We start from the raw sequence: 20091 nt of genomic DNA on the forward strand, positions 1-20091 counted from the left end.
GAACAGGGGCCAGAGCGCTGACCCCAGGACAGGGACAGGGGTTGAGGACTGACCCCGGGACAGGGATAGGGGCTGGAGCGCTGCCCCCGGGACAGGGACAGGGTCCGCAGCGCTGACCCCAGGACAGGGACAGGAGGCTGGAGCGCTGACCCCAGGACAGGGACAGGGGTCTGGAGCACTGACCCCGGGACAGGGACAGGGGCCGGAGCACTGACCCCAGGACAGGAACAGGGGCCAGAGCGCTGACCCCAGGACAGGGACAGGGGTTGAGGACTGACCCCGGGACAGGGATAGGTGCCGGAGCGCTGCCCCCGGGACAGGGACAGGGGCCGCAGCGCTGACCCCAGGACAGGGACAGGAGGCTGGAGCGCTGACCCCGGGACAGGGACAGGAGGCTGGAGCGCTGACCCCGGGACAGGGCCAGGAGGCTGGAGTGCTGACCCCGGGGCAAGTAAAGGGGCCGGAGCGCTAACCCCGGGACAGGGACAGGGGCTGGATCGCTGACCCCAGGAAATGGACAGGGGCTGGACCTCTGACCCCGGTACAGGGACAGGGACCTGAGCACTGACCGTGGGACAGGGACAGGGGCCGGATCGCTGACCCCGGGACAGGGACAGGGCCCTGAGCACTGACCCCGAGACAGGGACAGGGGCGGAGCACTGACTCCTGGACAGGGACAGAGACCGGAGCACTGACCCCAAGACAGGGACAGGGGCCGGAGTACTGTCCCTGTGACAGAGACGGGGCTGGAGAATTGACCCTGAAATAGGGACAGGGGCCGGAGTGCTGACCCCGGGACAGAGACAGGGGGCCGGAGCACTGACCCCAGGACAGGAACAGGGGCCAGAGCGCTGACCCCAGGACAGGGACAGGGGTTGAGGACTGACCCCGGGACAGAGATATGGGCCGGAGCGCTGACCCCGGGACAGGGACAGGGGCCGCAGCGCTGACCCCGGGACAGGGACAGGAGGCTGGAGCGCTGAGCCTGGGACAGGGACAAAGGCTGGAGCGCTGAGCCTGGGACAGGGACAAAGGCTGGAGCGCTGACCTCGGGACAGGGACAGGGGCCGGACCGTTGACCCTGGACAGGGTCAGGGGCCGGAGTACTAAACCCAGGACAGAGATAGGTGGCTGGAGCACTGACCCCAGGACAGGGACAGGGGCCAGAGAGCTGACCCCGGGACAGGGACAGGGGCCAGAGCACTGACCCCAGGACAGGGACAGGAGGCTGGAGCACTGACCCCGGGACAGGGACAAGGGCTGAGCACTGACCCCGGGAAAGGGACAGGGGTCAGAGTACTGACCCCGGGACAGGGCCAGGGGCTGGACCTCTGACACCGGGACAGGGACAGGGGCCGGAGCACTGACCCCGGGACAGAGACAGGGCGCCGGAGCACTGACCCCGGGGCAAGTAAAGGGGCTGGAGCGCTGACCCCGGGACAGGGACAGGGGCTGGAGCGCTGACCCCGGGACAGGGACAGGAGGCTGGAGTGCCGACCCCGGGACAGGGACAGGGGCTGGAGTGCTGACCCCGGGACAGGGACAGGGGCCGGAGCACTGACCCCAGGACAGGATCAGGGGCCAGAGCGCTGACCCCAGGACAGGGACAGGGGTTGAGGACTGACCCCGGGACAGGGATAGGGGCCGGAGCGCTGCACCCGGGACAGGGACAGGGGCCGCAGCGCTGACCCCAGGACAGGGACAGGAGGCTGGAGCGCTGACCCCAGGACAGGGACAGGGGGCTGGAGCACTGACCCCGGGACAGGGACAGGGGCCGGAGCACTGACCCCAGGACAGGAACAGGGGCCAGAGCGCTGACCCCAGGACAGGGACAGGGGTTGAGGACTGACCCCGGGACAGGGATAGGGGCCGGAGCGCTGACCCCGGGACAGGGACAGGGGCCGCAGCGCTGACCCCAGGACAGAGACAGGGCGCCGGAGCACTGACCCCGGGGCAAGTAAAGGGGCTGGAGCGCTGACCCCGGGACAGGGACAGGGGCTGGAGCGCTGACCCCGGGACAGGGACAGGAGGCTGGAGTGCCGACCCCGGGACAGGGACAGGGGCTGGAGTGCTGACCCCGGGACAGGGACAGGGGCCGGAGCACTGACCCCAGGACAGGATCAGGGGCCAGAGCGCTGACCCCAGGACAGGGGCAGGGGTTGAGGACTGACCCCGGGACAGGGATAGGGGCCGGAGCGCTGACCCCAGGACAGGGACAGGGGGCTGGAGCACTGACCCCGGGACAGGGACAGGGGCCGGAGCACTGACCCCAGGACAGGAACAGGGGCCAGAGCGCTGACCCCAGGACAGGGACAGGGGTTGAGGACTGACCCCGGGACAGGGATAGGGGCCGGAGCGCTGCCCCCGTGACAGGGACAGGGGCCGCAGCGCTGACCTCAGGACAGGGACAGGAGGCTGGAGCGCTGACCCCGGGACAGGGACAGGAGGCTGGAGCGCTGACCCCGGGACAGGGACAGGAGGCTGGAGTGCTGACCCCGGGGCAAGTAAAGGGACCGGAGCGCTGACCCCGGGACAGGGACAGGGGCTGGATCGCTGACCCCAGGAAATGGAGAGGGGCTGGACCTCTGACCCCGGGACAGGGACAGGGGCCTGAGCACTGACCATGGGACAGGGACAGGGGCCGGATCGCTGACCCCGGGACAGGGACAAGGGCGGAGCACTGACTCCTGGACAGGGACAGAGGCCGGAGCACTGACCCCGAGACAGGGACAGGGGTTGAGGACTGACCCCGGGACAGGGATAGGGGCCGTAGCGCTGACCCCGGGACAGGGACAGGGGCCGCAGCGCTGACCCCGGGACAGGGACAGGAGGCTGGAGCGCTGAGCCTGGGACAGGGACAAAGGTTGGAGCGCTGACCTCGGGACAGGGACAGGGGCCGGACCGTTGACCCTGGACAGGGTCAGGGGCCGGAGTACTGAACCCAGGACAGAGATAGGGGGCTGGATCACTGACCCCGGGACAGGGACAGGGGCTGGAGCACTGACCCCAGGACAGGGACAGGGGCCAGAGCACTGACCCCGGGAAAGAGACAGGTCAGAGCACTGACCCCGGGACAGGACAAGGGCCGGAGCACTGACCCTGGGACAGGGACAGGGGCTGGAGCATTGACCCAGGGATAGGTACAGGGGAAGGGGCCAGAGCTTTGACCCAGGGGCATGGACAGTAGCCGGAGCACTGACCCCAGGACAGGGACAGGGGCCGGAGCACTGACCCCGGGACAGAGACAGGGGGCCGGAGCGCTGACCCCGTGAGAGGGATAGGGGCTGGAGCGCTAACCCCGGGACAGGGACAGGGGGCTGGAGCGCTGACTCCGGGACAGGGACAGGGGCTGGAGTGCTGACCCCGGGACAGGGACAGGGGCCGGAGTGTTGACCCCGGGACAGGGACAGGGGCCGGAGCACTGACCCCTGGACAGGGACAGAGGCCAGAGCATTGACCCCGCAACAGGAACAGGGGCCAGACCATTGACCCAGGGACAGAGGCCGGACCACTGACTCCGGGTCAGGGACAGGGACAGGGGCTGGACCCCTGACCCCGAGAGAGGGACAGGGGCCAGAGTACTGACCCCGGGACAGGGACAGGGGCCAGAGCACTGACCCCAGGACAGGGACAGGGGCCAGAGCACTGACCCCAGGACAGGGGCCAGAGCACTGACCCCAGGACAAGGACAGGGGCCAGAGCACTGACCCCGGGACAGGGCCAGGGGCTGGACCTCTGACCCCGGGACAGGGACAGGGGCTGGTGCGCTGACACCGGTACAGGGACAGGGGCCGGAGCACTGACCCCAGGACAGGGACAGGGGCTGGAGCGCTGACACCGGGACAGGGACAGGGGCTGGAGCGCTAACCCCGGGACAGGGACAGGGGCCGGAGCGCTGACCCCGGGACAGGGACAGGGGCCGGAGCACTGACCCCAGGACAGGGACAGGGGCTGGACCTCTGACTGCGGGACAGGGACAGGGGGCTGGAGGGCTGTCACCGGGCCAGTGACAGGGGCTGGAGTGCTGACCCCGGGACAGGGACAGGGGCTGGAGTGCTGACCCCGGGATAGGGACAGGGGCTGGAGCGCTGACCTCAGGACAGGGACAGGGGGCTGGAGCTTTAACCCTGGGACAGGGACAGGGGCAGGGGCCAGAGCATTGACCCAGGGACATGGACAGGGGCCGGAGCACTGACCCTAGGGAAGGGACAGTAGCCGGAGCACTGACCCCAGGACAGGGACAGGGGCCGGAGCACTGACCCCAGGTCAGGGACAATCGCCGGAGCACTGAGCCCCGGACAGGGACAGGGGCCAGAGCTCTGACCCCTGGACAGGGACAGGGGCCGGAGTGCTGACCCCAGGACAGGGACAGGGGCCGGAGCACTGACCCCTGGACAGAGACAGGGGCCAGAGCATTGACCCAGCGTCAGGAACAGGGGCCAGACCATTGACCCAGGGACAGAGGCCGGACCACTGAGTCCTGGTCAGGGACAGGGGCAGGGGCTGGACCCCTGACCCCGAGAGAGGGACAGGGGCCGGAGTACTGACCCTGAGACAGAGACAGGGGGCTGGAAAATTGACCCCGAAATAGGGACAGGCGCCGGAGTGCTGACCCCGGGACAGAGACAGGGGGCCGGAGCACTGACCCCAGGACAGGGACAGGGGCCAGAGCGCTGACCCCAGGACAGGGCCAGGGGCCGAAGCGCTGACCCCGGGACAGGGACAGGGGCCGGAGCACTGACCCCTGGACAGGGTCAGGGGCCGGAGCACTGACCCCTGGACAGGGACAGGGGCCAGAGCGCTGACCCCGGGACAGGGACAGGGGCCAGAGCACTGACCCCAGGACAGGGACAGAAGGCTGGAGCACTGACCCCGGGACAGGGACAAGGGCTGAGCACTGACCCCGGGAAAGGGACAGGGGCCAGAGTACTGACCCCGGGACAGGGACAGGGGCTGGTGCGCTGACACCGGGACAGGGACAGGGGCCGGAACACTGACCCCGGGACAGAGACAGGGGCTGGAGCGCTGACCCCGGGACAGGGACAGGGGCTGGAGCGCTGACCCCGGGACAGGGGCTGGAGCTCTGACCCTGTGACAGGGACAGGGCCGGAGCACTGACCCAGGGACAGGGACAGGGGCTGGAGTGCTGACCCCGGGACAGGGGCTGGAGCTCTGACCCTGTGAAAGGGACAGGGCCGGAGCACTGACCCCGAGACAGGGACACGGGCCAGAGCACTGACCCCAGGACAGGGACAGGGGCCAGACCACTGACCCCAGGACAGGGACAGGGGCCAGAACACTGACCCCAGGACAGTGACAGGGGCCAGACCACTGACCGCAGGACAGGGACAGGGGCCAGAGCACTGACCCCAGGACAGGGACAGGGGCCAGAGCACTGACCCCAGGACAGGGACAGGGGCCAGAGCACTGACCCCAGGACAGGGACAGGGGCCAGAGCACTGACCCCGGGACAGGGCCAGGGGCTGGACCTCTGACCCCGGGACAGGGAGAGGGGCTGGTGCGCTGACACCGGGACAGGGACAGGGGCCGGATCACTGACCCCGGGACAGAGACAGGGGGCCGGAGCGCTGACCCCGTGAGAGGGATAGGGGCTGGAGCGCTGACCCCGGCACAGGGACAGGGGCTGGAGCGCTCACCCCGGGACAGGGACAGGGGCTGGAGCGCTCACCCCGGGACAGGGACAGGGGCTGGAGCGCTGACACCGGGACAGGGACAGGGGCTGGAGCGCTCACCCCGGGACAGGGACAGGGGCTGGAGCGCTAACCCCGGGACAGGGACAGGGGCCGGAGCGCTGACCCCGGGACAGGGACAGGGGCTTGGGTGCTGACCCCAGGACAGGGACAAGGGCTGAGCACTGACCCCGGGAACGGGACAGGGGCCGGAGCGCTGACCCCGGGACAGGGACAGGGGCTGGAGTGCTGACACCGGGACAGGGACAGGGGCTGGAGTGCTGACCCCGGGACAGGGACAGGGGCTGGAGCACTGACCCCGGGACAGGGACAGGGGGCTGGAGCATTGACCCAGGGACAGGGACAGGGGCCGGAGCACTGACCCCTGGACATGGACAGGGGGCTGAAGCACTGACACCGGGACAGAGACAGGAGGCTGGAGAATTGACCCTGAAATAGGGACAGGGGCCGGAGTGCTGACCCCGGGACAGAGACAGGTCAGAGCACTGACCCCGGGACCGGGACAAGGGCCGGAGCACTGACCCCAGCACAGGGACAGGGGCTGGACCTCTGACCGCGGGACAGGGACAGGGGGCTGGAGCACTGATACAGGGACAGGGACAGGGGCTGGAGTGCTGACCCCGGGCCAGGGACAGGGGCTGGAGTGCTGACCCCAGACAGGGACAGGGGCTGGAGTGCTGACCTCAGGACAGGGACAGGGGGCTGGAGCACTGACCCCGGGACAGGGACAGGGGCTGGAGCATTGACCCACGGATAGGTACAGGGGAAGGGGCCAGAGCTTTGACCCAGGGGCATGGACAATAGCCGGAGCACTGACCCCAGGACAGGGACAGGGGCCGGAGCACTGACCCCAGGACAGGGACAGGGGCCGGAGCGCTGACCCCAGGACACGGACAGGGGCCAGAGCGCTGACCCCAGGACAGGGACAGGGGCCGGAGTGCTGACCCCGGGACAGGGACTGGGGCCGGAGCATTGCCCCCGGGACAGGGACAGGGGGCTGAAGCACTGACCCTGGGACAGGGGCTGGAGCTCTGACCCTGTGAAAGGGACAGGGCCGGAGCACTGACCCAGGGACAGGGACAGGGGCTGGAGTGCTACCCCGGGACAGGGACACGGGCCAGAGCACTGACCCCAGGACAGTGACAGGGGCCAGAGCACTGACCCCAGGACAGAGACAGGGGCCAGAGCACTGACCCCAGGACAGGGACAGGGGCCAGAGCACTGACCCCAGGACAGGGACAGGGGCCAGAGCACTGACCCCAGGACAGGGACAGGGGCCAGAGCACTGACCCCAGGACAGGGACAGGGGCCAGAGCACTGACCCCAGGACAGGGACAGGGGCCAGAGCACTGACCCCGGGACAGGGCCAGGGGCTGGACCTCTGACCCCGGGACAGGGACAGGGGCTGGTGCGCTGACACCGGGACAGGGACAGGGGCCGGAGCACTGAACCCGGGACAGAGACAGGGGGCCGGAGCGCTGAACCCGGGACAGAGACAGGGGCTGGAGCGCTGACCCCGGTACAGGGACAGGGGGCTGGAGTGCTGACTCCGGGACAGGGACAGGGGCTGGACCTCTGACCCTGGGACACGGACAGGTGGCTGGAGCGTTGACCCTGGGACCGGGACAGGGGGCTGGAGCGCTGACCCTGGGACACGGACAGGGGGCTGGAGCGTTGAACCTGGGACAGGGACAGGAGGCTGGAGGGCTGACCCCAGGACAGGGACAGGGGCCAAAGCACTGACCCAGGGACAGGGGCTGGAGTGCTACCCCGGGTCAGGGACACGGGCCAGAGCACTGACCCCAGGACAGGGACAGGGGCCAGAGCACTGACCCCTGGACAGGGACAGGGGCTGAGCACTGACCCCGGGACAGGGACACGGGGCAGAGCACTGACTCCAGGACAGGGACAGGATGCTGGAGCACTGACCCCAGGACAGGGACAGGGGGCTGGAGCACTGACCCCGGGACAGGGACAGGGGCCTAAGCACTGACCCCGGGACAGGGACAGGGGCCTAAGCACTGACCCCGGGACAGGGACACGGGGCAGAGCACTGACCCCAGGACAGGGACAGGAGGCTGGAGCACTGACCCCAGGACAGGGACAGGGGGCTGGAGCACTGACCCCGGGACAGGAACAGGAGGCTGGAGCGCTGACCCCAGGACAGGGACAGGAGGCTGGAGTGCTGACCCCGGGACAGGGAGAGGAGGCTGAAGTGCTGACCCCAGGACAGGAACAGGAGGCCGGAGCACTGACCCCGGGACAGAGACAGGCCGGAGCACTGACCCCGGGACAGGGACAAGGTCCGGAGCACTGACCCCGGGACAGGGACAAGGGCCGGAGCACTGACCCCGGGACAGGGACAGGGGCCGGAGCGCTGATCCCGGGTCAGGGACAGGGGCTGGAGCATTGACCCCGGGACAGGGACAGGGGCCGGAGTACTGACCCCAGGACAGGGAGAGGAGGCTGGAGTGCTGACCCCGGGACAGGGGGCTGGAGCTCTGACCCTGGGACAGGGACAGGGCCGAAGCACTGACCCAGGGACAGGGACAGGGGCTGGAGTGCTACCCCGGGACATGGACACGGGCCAGAGCACTGACCCCAGGACAGGGACAGGAGGCTGGAGCGCTGACCCCAGGACAGGGACAGGGGGCTGGAGCACTGACCCCGAAATAGGGACAGGGGCCGCAGTGCTGACCCCGGGACAGAGAAAGGGGGCCAGAGCACTGACCCCAAGACAAAGACAGGGGCCGGAGTGCTGACCCCAGGACAGGGACAGGGTCCGGAGCACTGACCCCTGGACAGGGACAGGGGCTGAGCACTGACCCCGGGACAGGGACACGGGGCAGAGCACTGACCCCAGGACAGGAACAGGAGGCTGGAGCGCTGACCCCAGGACAGGGACAGGGGGCTGGAGCACTGACCCCGGGACAGGGACAGGGGCTGGTGTGCTGACCCCAGGACAGGGACAGGGGGCTGGAGCACTGACCCCTGGACAGGGACAGGGGCCAGAGCACTGACCCCAGGACAGTGACAGGGGCCAGACCACTGACCCCAGGACAGAGACAGGGGCCAGAGCACTGACCCCAGCGCAGGGACAGGGGCCAGAGCACTGACCCCAGGACAGTGACAGGGGCCAGAGCACTGACCCCAGGACAGGGACAGGTGCCAGAGCACTGACCCCAGGACAGGGACAGGGGCCAGAGCACTGACCCCGGGACAGGGCCAGGGGCTGGACCTCTGACCCCGGGACATGGACAGGGGCTGGTGCGCTGACACCGGGACAGGGACAGGGGCCGGAGCACTGACTCCGGGACAGAGACAGGGGGCCGGAGCGCTGAACCCGTTTAGAGGGATAGGGGCTGGAGCGCTGACCCCGGGACAGGGACAGGGGGCTGGAGCGCTGACCCCGGGACATGGTCAAGGGACTGGAGCGCTGACCCCGGGACAGGGACAAGGGCTGAGCACTGACCCCGGGAACGGGACAGGGGCCGGAGTGCTGACCCCGGGACAGGGACAGGGACTGGAGCGCTGACCTCAGGACAGGGACAGGGGGCTGGAGCACTGACCCCGGGACAGGGACAGGGGCTGGAGCACTGACCCTGGGACAGGGACAGGGGGCTGGAGCATTGACCCAGGGACAGGGACAGGGGCCGGAGCACTGACCCCTGGACAAGGACAGGGGGCTGAAGCACTGACACCGGGACAGAGACAGGGGGCTGGAGAATTGACCCTGAAATAGGGACAGGGGCCGGAGTGCTGACCCCGGGACAGAGACAGGTCAGAGCACTGACCCCGGGACCGGGACAAGGGCCGGAGCACTGACCCCAGGACAGGGACAGGGGCTGGACCTCTGACCGCGGGACAGGGACAGGGGGCTGGAGTGCTGACCCCAGACAGGGACAGGGGCTGGAGCGCTGACCTCAGGACAGGGACAGGGGGCTGGAGCACTGACCCTGGGACAGGGACAGGGGGCTGGAGGGCTGTCACCGGGCCAGGGACAGGGGCTGGAGTGCTGACCCCGGGACAGGGACAGGGGCTGGAGTGCTGACCCCGGGATAGCGACAGGGGCTGGAGCGCTGACCTCAGGACAGGGACAGGGGGCTGGAGCTTTAACCCTGGGACAGGGACAGGGGCAGGGGCCAGAGCATTGACCCAGGGACATGGACAGGGGCCGGAGCACTGACCCTAGGGAAGGGACAGTAGCCGGAGCACTGACCCCAGGACAGGGACAGGGGCCGGAGCACTGACCCCTGCACAGGGACAATCGCCGGAGAACTGAGCCCCGGACAGGGACAGGGGCCAGAGCTCTGACCCCTGGACAGGGACAGGGGCCAGAGTGCTGACCCCAGGACAGGGACAGGGGCCGGAGCACTGACCCCTGGACAGAGACAGGGGCCAGAGCATTGACCCAGCGTCAGGAACAGAGGCCAGACCATTGACCCAGGGACAGAGGCCGGACCACTGACTCCTGGTCAGGGACAGGGGCAGGGGCTGGACCCCTGACCCCGAGAGAGGGACAGGGGCCAGAGTACTGACCCTGAGACAGAGACAGGGGGCCGGAAAATTGACCCCGAAATAGTGACATGCGCCGCAGTGCTGACCCCGGGACAGAGACAGGGTGCTGGAGCACTGACCCCAGAACAGGGACAGGGGGCTGGAAAATTGACCCCGAAATAGGGACAGGCGCCGGAGTGCTGACCCCGGGACAGAGACAGGGGGCCGGAGCACTGACCCCAGGACAGGGACAGGGGCCGGAGCGCTGACCCCAGGACAGGGCCAGGGGCCGGAGCGCTGACCCCGGGACAGGGACAGGGGCCGGAGCACTGACCCCTGGACAGGGACAGGGGCCAGAGCGCTGACCCCGGGACAGGGACAGGGGCCAGAGCACTGACCCCAGGACAGGGACAGGAGGCTGGTGCACTGACCCCGGGACAGGGACAGGAGGCTGGAGCACTGACCCCAGGACAGGGACAGGAGGCTGGTGCACTGACCCCGGGACAGGGACAAGGGCTGAGCACTGACCCCGGGAAAGGGACAGGGGCCAGAGTACTGACCCCGGGACAGGGCCAGGGGCTGGACCTCTGACCCCGGGACAGGGACAGGGGCTGGTGCGCTGACACCGGGACAGGGACAGGGGCCGGAGCACTGACCCCGGGACAGAGACAGGGTCCGGAGCGCTGACCCCGGGACAGGGACAGGGGCTGGAGCACTGACCCCGGGACAGGGACAGGGGGCTGGAGCACTGACCCTGGGACAGGGACAGGGGGCTGGAGGGCTGTCACCGGGCCAGGGACAGGGGCTGGAGTGCTGACCCCGGGACCGGGACAGGGGCTGGAGTACTGACCCCGGGATAGGGACAGGGGCTGGAGCGCTGACCTCAGGACAGGGACAGGGGGCTGGAGCTTTAACCCTGGGACAGGGACAGGGGCAGGGGCCAGAGCATTGACCCAGGGACATGGACAGGGGCCGGAGCACTGACCCTAGGGAAGGGACAGTAGCCGGAGCACTGACCCCAGGACAGGGACAGGGGCCGGAGCACTGACCCCAGGACAGGGAAAATCGCCGGAGCACTGAGCCCCGGACAGGGACAGGGGCCAGAGCTCTGACCCCTGGATGGGGACAGGGGCCGGAGCACTGACCCCAGGACAGGGACAGGGGCCGGAGCACTGACCCCTGGACAGAGACAGGGGCCAGAGCATTGACCCAGCGTCAGGAACAGGGGCCAGACCATTGACCCAGGGACAGAGGCCGGACCACTGACTCCTGGTCAGGGACAGGGGCAGGGGCTGGACCCCTGACCCCGAGAGAGGGACAGGGGCCGGAGTACTGACCCTGAGACAGAGACAGGGGGCCGGAAAATTGACCCCGAAATAGGGACATGCGCCGCAGTGGTGACCCCGGGACAGAGACGGGGCCGGAGCACTGACCCCAGAACAGGGACAGGGGGCTGGAAAATTGACCCCGAAATAGGGACATGCGCCGCAGTGCTGACCCCGAGACAGGGACAGGGGCCGGAGTACTGACCCCAGGACAGAGACAGGGGGCTGGAAAATTGACCCCGAAATAGGGACAGGCGCCGGAGTGCTGACCCCGTGACAGAGACAGGGGGCCGGAGCACTGACCCCAGGACAGGGACAGGGGCCAGTGCGCTGACCCCAGGACAGGGCCAGGGGCCGGAGCGCTGACCCCGGGACAGGGACAGGGGCTGGAGCACTGACCCCTGGACAGTGTCAGGGGCCGGAGCACTGACCCCTGGACAGGGACAGGGGCCAGAGCGCTGACCCCGGGACAGGGACAGGGGCCAGAGCACTGACCCCAGGACAGGGACAGGAGGCTGGTGCACTGGCCCCGGGACAGGGACAGGAGGCTGGAGCACTGACCCCAGGACAGGGATAGGAGGCTGGTGCACTGACCCCGGGACAGGGACAAGGGCTGAGCACTGACCCCGGGAAAGGGACAGGGGCCAGAGTACTGACCCCGGGACAGGGCCAGGGGCTGGACCTCTGACCCCGGGACAGGGACAGGGGCTGGTGCGCTGACACCGGGACAGGGACAGGGGCCGGAGCACTGACCCCGGGACAGAGACAGGGGCTGGAGCGCTGACCCCGGGACAGGGACAGGGGCTGGAGCACTGACCCCGGGACAGGGACAGGAGGCTGGAGTGCTGACCCCGGGACAGGGACAGGAGGCTGGAGTGCTGACCCTGGGACAGGGACAGGAGGCTGGAGTGCTTACCCCGGGACAGGGACAGGAGGCTGGAGTGCTGACCCCGGGACAGGGACAGGGGCTGGACCTCTGACCCCGGGACAGGGACAGGGGCCGGAGCACTGACCCCAGGACAGGAACAGGGGCCAGAGCACTGACCCCAGGACAGGGACAGGGGTTGAGGACTGACCCCGGGACAGGGGTAGGGGCCGGAGCGCTGCCCCCGGGACAGGGACAGGGGCCGCAGCGCTGACCCCAGGACAGGGACAGGAGGTTGGAGCGCTGACCCCAGTACAGGGACAGGGGGCTGGACCACTGACCCCGGGACAGGGACAGCGGCCGGAGCACTGACCCCAGGACAGGAACAGGGGCCAGAGCGCTGACCCCAGGACAGGGACAGGGGTTGAGGACTGACCCCGGGACAGGGATAGGGGCCGGAGCCCTGCCCCCGGGACAGGGATAGGGGCCGGAGCGCTGACCCCGGGACAGGGACAGGAGGCTGGATCGCTGACCCCGGGACAGGGACAGGGACAGGAGGCTGGAGTGCTGACCCCGGGGCAAGTAAAGGGGCCGGAGCGATGACCCCGGGACAGGGACAGGGGCTGGATCGCTGACCCCAGGAAATGGACAGGGGCTGGACCTCTGACCCCGGGACAGGGACAGAGGCCTGAGCTCTGACCGTGGGACAGGGACAGGGGCCGGATCGCTGACCCTGGGACAGGGACAGGGCCCTGAGCACTGACCCCGGGACAGGGACAGGGGCGGAGCACTGACTCCTGGACAGGGACAGAGGCCGGAGCACTGACCCCGAGACAGGGACAGGGGCCGGAGTACTGTCCCTGGGACAGAGACAGGGGGCTGGAGAATTGACCCTGAAATAGGGACAGGGGCCGGAGTGCTGACCCCGGGACAGAGACAGGGGGCCGGAGCACTGACCCCAGGACAGGAACAGGGGCCAGAGCGCTGACCCCAGGTCAGGGACAGGGGTTGAGGACTGACCCCGGGACAGGGATAGGGGCCGGAACGCTGACCCCGGGACAGGGACAGGGGCCGCAGCGCTGACCCCGGGACAGGGACAGGAGGCTGGAGCGCTGAGCCTGGGACAGGGACAAAGGCTGGAGCGCTGATCCCGGGACAGGGACAGGGGCCGGAGCACTGACCCCGTGAGAGGGATAGGGGCTGGAGCGCTTACCCCGGGACAGGGACGGGGGCCAGAACACTGACCCCGCGACAGGGCCAGACGATTGACCCAGGGACAGAGGCCGGACCACTGACTCCGCGTCAGGGACAGGGACAGGGGCTGGACCCCTGACCCCGAGACAGGGACAGGGGCCGGAGCACTGACCACTGGACAAGGACAGGGGGCTGAAGCACTGACACCGGGACAGAGAAAGGGGGCTGGAGAATTGACCCTGAAATAGGGACAGGGGCCGGACTGCTGACCCCGGGACAGAGACAGGGGGCCGGAGCACTGACCCCAGGACAGGAACAGGGGCCAGAGCGCTGACCCCAGGACAGGGACAGGGGTTGAGGACTGACCCCGGGACAGGGACAGGAGCCGCAGCGCTGACCCCGGGACAGGGACAGGAGGCTGGAGCGCTGAGCCTGGGACAGGGACAAAGGCTGGAGCGCTGACCTCGGGACAGGAACAGGGGCCGGACCGTTGACCCTGGACAGGGTCAGGGGCCGGAGTACTGAACCCAGGACAGAGATAGGGGGCTGGAGCACTGACCCCGGGACAGGGACAGGGGCTGGAGCACTGACCCTGGGACAGGGACAGGGGCCAGAGCACTGACCCCGGGACAGGGACAGGGGCTGGAGCACTGACCCCAGGACAGGGACAGGGGCCAGAGCACTGACCCCGGGACAGAGACAGGTCAGAGCACTGACCCCGGGACAGGGACAAGGGCCGGAGCACTGACCCCAGGACAGGGACAGGGGCTGGACCTCTGACCGCGGGACAGGGACAGGGGGCTGGAGCACTGATACAGGGACAGGGACAGGGGCTGGATTGCTGACCCTGGGACAGGGACAGGGGCCGGAGCGCTGACCCCGGACAGGGACAGGGGCTGGAGCGCTGACCCCAGGACAGGGACAGGGGCTGGAGTGCTGACCCCGGACAGGGGCAGGGGCTGGAGCGCTGACCTCTGGACAGGGACAGGGGGCTGGAGCAGTGACCCTGGGACAGGGACAGGGGCTGGATCATTGACCCAGGGATAGGTACAGGGGAAGGGGCCAGAGCTTTGACCCAGGGGCATGGACAGTAGCCGGAGCAATGACCCCAGGACAGGGACAGGGGCCGGAGCACTGACCCCAGGACAGGGACAGGGGCCGGAGCGCTGACCCCAGGACATGGACAGGGGCCAGAGCGCTGACCCCAGGACAGGGACAGGGGCCGGAGTGCTGACCCCGGGACAGGGACAGGGGCCGGAGCACTGACCCCTGGATAGGGACAGAGGCCAGAGCATTGACCCCGCGACAGGAAGAGGGGCCAGACCATTGACCCAGGGACAGAGGCCGGACCACTGACTCCGGGTCAGGGACAGGGACAGGGGCTGGACCCCTGACCCCGAGAGAGGGACAGGGGCCGGAGTACTGCCCCAGGCACAGAGACGGGGCCGGAGCGCAGACCCCGGGAAAGGGACAAGGGCCTGAGCACTGACCCTGGGACAGGGACAGGGGCCGGAGTACTGACCCAGGGACAGGGACAGGAGGCTGGAGTGCTGACCCCGGGACAGGGGCTGGAGCTCTGACCCTGTGAAAGGGACAGGGCCGGAGCACTGACCCAGGGACAGGGACAGGGGCTGGAGTGCTACCCCGGGACAGGGACACGGGCCAGAGCACTGACCCCAGGAGAGTGACACGGGCCAGAGCACTGACCCCAGGACAGGGACAGGGGCCAGAGCACTGACCCCAGGACAGGGACAGGGGCCAGAGCACTGACCCCAGGACAGGGACAGGGGCCAGAGCACTGACCCCAGGACAGGGACAGGGGCCAGAGCACTGACCCCGGGACAGGGCCAGGGGCTGGACCTCTGACCCCGGGACAGGGACAGGGGCTGGTGCGCTGACACCGGTACAGGGACAGGGGCCGGAGCACTGACCCCGCGACAGAGACAGGGGGCCGGAGCACTGACCCCGTGAGAGGGATAGGGGCTGGAGCGCTGACACCGGGACAGGGACAGGGGCTGGAGCGCTAACCCCGGGACAGGGACAGGGGCCGGAGCGCTGACCCCGGGACAGGGACAGGGGCCGGAGCGCTGACCCCGGGACAGGGACAGGGGCCGGAGCGCTGACCCCGGGACAGGGACAGGGGGCTGGAGCGCTGACTCCGGGACAGGGACAGGGGCTGGAGCGCTAACCCCGGGACAGGGACAGGGGCCGGAGCGCTGACCCCGGGACAGGGACAGGGGCTGGAGTGCTGACACCGGGACAGGGACAGGGGCTGGAGTGCTGACCCCGGGACAGGGACAGGGGCTGGAGCACTGACCCCGGGACAGGGACAGGGGGCTGGAGCATTGACCCAGGGACAGGGACAGGGGCCGGAGCACTGACCCCTGGACATGGACAGGGGGCTGAAGCACTGACACCGGGACAGAGACAGGAGGCTGGAGAATTGACCCTGAAATAGGGACAGGGGCCGGAGTGCTGACCCCAGGACAGAGACAGGTCAGAGCACTGACCCCGGGACCGGGACAAGGGCCGGAGCACTGACCCCAGGACAGGGACAGGGGCTGGACCTCTGACCGCGGGACAGAGACAGGGGGCTGGAGTGCTGACCCCGGGACAGGGACAGGGGCTGGAGTGCTGACCCCAGACAGGGACAGGGGCTGGAGTGCTGACCTCAGGACAGGGACAGGGGGCTGGAGCACTGACCCTGGGACAGGGACAGGGGCTGGAGCATTGACCCACGGATAGGTACAGGGGAAGGGGCCAGAGCTTTGACCCAGGGGCATGGACAGTAGCCGGAGCACTGACCCCAGGACAGGGACAGGGGCCGGAGCACTGACCCCAGGACAGGGACAGGGGCCGGAGCGCTGACCCCAGGACACGGACAGGGGCCAGAGCACTGACCCCAGGACAGGGACAGGGGCCAGAGCACTGACCCCAGGACAGGGACAGGGGCCAGAGCACTGACCCCAGGACAGGGACAGGGGCCAGAGCACTGACCCCAGGACAGGGACAGGGGCCAGAGCACTGACCCCGGGACGGGGCCAGGGGCTGGACCTCTGACCCCGGGACAGGGACAGGGGCTGGTGCGCTGACACCGGGACAGGGACAGGGGCCGGAGCACTGAACCCGGGACAGAGACAGGGGGCCGGAGCGCTGACCCCGTGAGAGGGATAGGGGCTGGAGTGCTGACTCCGGGACAGGGACAGGGTCTGGACCTCTGACCCTGGGACACGGACAGGGGGCTGGAGCGTTGACCCTGGGACAGGGACAAGGGGCTGAAGCACTGACCCTGGGACAGGGGCTGGAGCTCTGACCCTGTGAAAGGGATAGGGCCGGAGCACTGACCCAGGGACAGAGACAGGGGCTGGAGTGCTACCCCGGGACAGGGACACGAGCCAGATCACTGACCCCAGGACAGTGACAGGGGCCAGAGCACTGACCCCAGGACAGAGACAGGGGCCAGAGCACTGACCCCAGGACAGGGACAGGGGCCAGAGCACTGACCCCAGGACAGGGACAGGGGCCAGAGCACTGACCCCAGGACAGGGACAGGGGCCAGAGCACTGACCCCAGGACAGGGACAGGGGCCAGAGCACTGACCCCGGGACGGGGCCAGGGGCTGGACCTCTGACCCCGGGACAGGGACAGGGGCTGGTGCGCTGACACCGGGACAGGGACAGGGGCCGGAGCACTGAACCCGGGACAGAGACAGGGGGCCGGAGCGCTGACCCCGTGAGAGGGATAGGGGCTGGAGTGCTGACTCCGGGACAGGGACAGGGTCTGGACCTCTGACCCTGGGACACGGACAGGGGGCTGGAGCGTTGACCCTGGGACAGGGACAGGGGGCTGGAGCGCTGACCCTGGGACACGGACAGGGGGCTGGAGCGTTGACCCTGGGACAGGGACAGGAGGCTGGAGTGCTGACCCCAGGACAGGGACAGGGGCCAAAGCACTGACCCAGGGACAGGGGCTGGAGTGCTACCCCGGGTCAGGGACACAGGCCAGAGCACTGACCCCAGGACAGGGACAGGGGCCAGAGCACTGACCCCTGGACAGGGACAGGGTCTGGAGCACTGACCCCTGGACAGGGACAGGGGCCGGAGCACTGACTCCAGGACAGGGACGGGGGGCTGGAGCACTGACCCCAGGACAGGGACAGGAGGCTGGAGCACTGACCCCGGGACAGGGACAGGGGGCTGGAGCACTGACCCCGGGACAGGGACAGGGGCCTAAGCACTGACCCCGGGGCAGGGACACGGGGCTGAGCACTGACCCCAGGACAGGGACAGGGGGCTGGAGCACTGACCCCGGGACAGGAACAGTAGGCTGGAGCGCTGACCCCAGGACAAGGACAGGAGGCTGGAGTGCTGACCCCATGACAGGGACAGAAGGCCGGAGCACTGACCCCGGGACAGAGACAGGCCAGAGCACTGACCCCGGGACAGGGACAAGGGCCGGAGCACTGACCCCGGGACAGGGACAAGGGCCGGAGCACTGACCCCAGGACAGGGACAGGGGCTGGAGCTCTGACCCTGGGACAGGGACAGGGCCGAAGCACTGACCCAGGGACAGGGACAGGGGCTGGAGTGCTACCCCGGGACAGGGACACGGGCCAGAGCACTGACCCCAGGACAGGGACAGGAGGCTGGAGCGCTGACCCCAGGACAGGGACAGGGGGCTGGAGCACTGACCCCGAAATAGGGACAGGGGCCGCAGTGCTGACCCCGGGACAGAGAAAGGGGGCCGGAGCACTGACCCCAAGACAGGGACAGGGGCCGGAGTGCTGACCCATGGACAGGGATCAGGGTCCGGAGCACTGACCCCTGGACAGGGACAGGGGCTGAGCACTGACCCCGGGACAGGGACACGGGGCAGAGCACTGACCCCAGGACAGGGACAGGGGCTGGACCTCTGACCGCGGGACAGGGACAGGGGGCTGGAGTGCTGACCCCAGACAGGGACAGGGGCTGGAGCGCTGACCTCAGGACAGGGACAGGGGGCTGGAGCACTGACCCTGGGACAGGGACAGGGGGCTGGAGGGCTGTCACCGGGCCAGGGACAGGGGCTGGAGTGCTGACCCCGGGACAGGGACAGGGGCTGGAGTGCTGACCCCGGGATAGCGACAGGGGCTGGAGCGCTGACCTCAGGACAGGGACAGGGGGCTGGAGCTTTAACCCTGGGACAGGGACAGGGGCAGGGGCCAGAGCATTGACCCAGGGACATGGACAGGGGCCGGAGCACTGACCCTAGGGAAGGGACAGTAGCCGGAGCACTGACCCCAGGACAGGGACAGGGGCCGGAGCACTGACCCCTGCACAGGGACAATCGCCGGAGAACTGAGCCCCGGACAGGGACAGGGGCCAGAGCTCTGACCCCTGGACAGGGACAGGGGCCAGAGTGCTGACCCCAGGACAGGGACAGGGGCCGGAGCACTGACCCCTGGACAGAGACAGGGGCCAGAGCATTGACCCAGCGTCAGGAACAGAGGCCAGACCATTGACCCAGGGACAGAGGCCGGACCACTGACTCCTGGTCAGGGACAGGGGCAGGGGCTGGACCCCTGACCCCGAGAGAGGGACAGGGGCCAGAGTACTGACCCTGAGACAGAGACAGGGGGCCGGAAAATTGACCCCGAAATAGTGACATGCGCCGCAGTGCTGACCCCGGGACAGAGACAGGGTGCTGGAGCACTGACCCCAGAACAGGGACAGGGGGCTGGAAAATTGACCCCGAAATAGGGACAGGCGCCGGAGTGCTGACCCCGGGACAGAGACAGGGGGCCGGAGCACTGACCCCAGGACAGGGACAGGGGCCGGAGCGCTGACCCCAGGACAGGGCCAGGGGCCGGAGCGCTGACCCCGGGACAGGGACAGGGGCCGGAGCACTGACCCCTGGACAGGGACAGGGGCCAGAGCGCTGACCCCGGGACAGGGACAGGGGCCAGAGCACTGACCCCAGGACAGGGACAGGAGGCTGGTGCACTGACCCCGGGACAGGGACAGGAGGCTGGAGCACTGACCCCAGGACAGGGACAGGAGGCTGGTGCACTGACCCCGGGACAGGGACAAGGGCTGAGCACTGACCCCGGGAAAGGGACAGGGGCCAGAGTACTGACCCCGGGACAGGGCCAGGGGCTGGACCTCTGACCCCGGGACAGGGACAGGGGCTGGTGCGCTGACACCGGGACAGGGACAGGGGCCGGAGCACTGACCCCGGGACAGAGACAGGGTCCGGAGCGCTGACCCCGGGACAGGGACAGGGGCTGGAGCACTGACCCCGGGACAGGGACAGGGGGCTGGAGCACTGACCCTGGGACAGGGACAGGGGGCTGGAGGGCTGTCACCGGGCCAGGGACAGGGGCTGGAGTGCTGACCCCGGGACCGGGACAGGGGCTGGAGTACTGACCCCGGGATAGGGACAGGGGCTGGAGCGCTGACCTCAGGACAGGGACAGGGGGCTGGAGCTTTAACCCTGGGACAGGGACAGGGGCAGGGGCCAG

This window comes from Carcharodon carcharias, chromosome 36 (assembly GCF_017639515.1).
Source record: "Carcharodon carcharias isolate sCarCar2 chromosome 36, sCarCar2.pri, whole genome shotgun sequence".
NCBI classification, from domain to species: Eukaryota; Metazoa; Chordata; class Chondrichthyes; order Lamniformes; family Lamnidae; genus Carcharodon; species Carcharodon carcharias.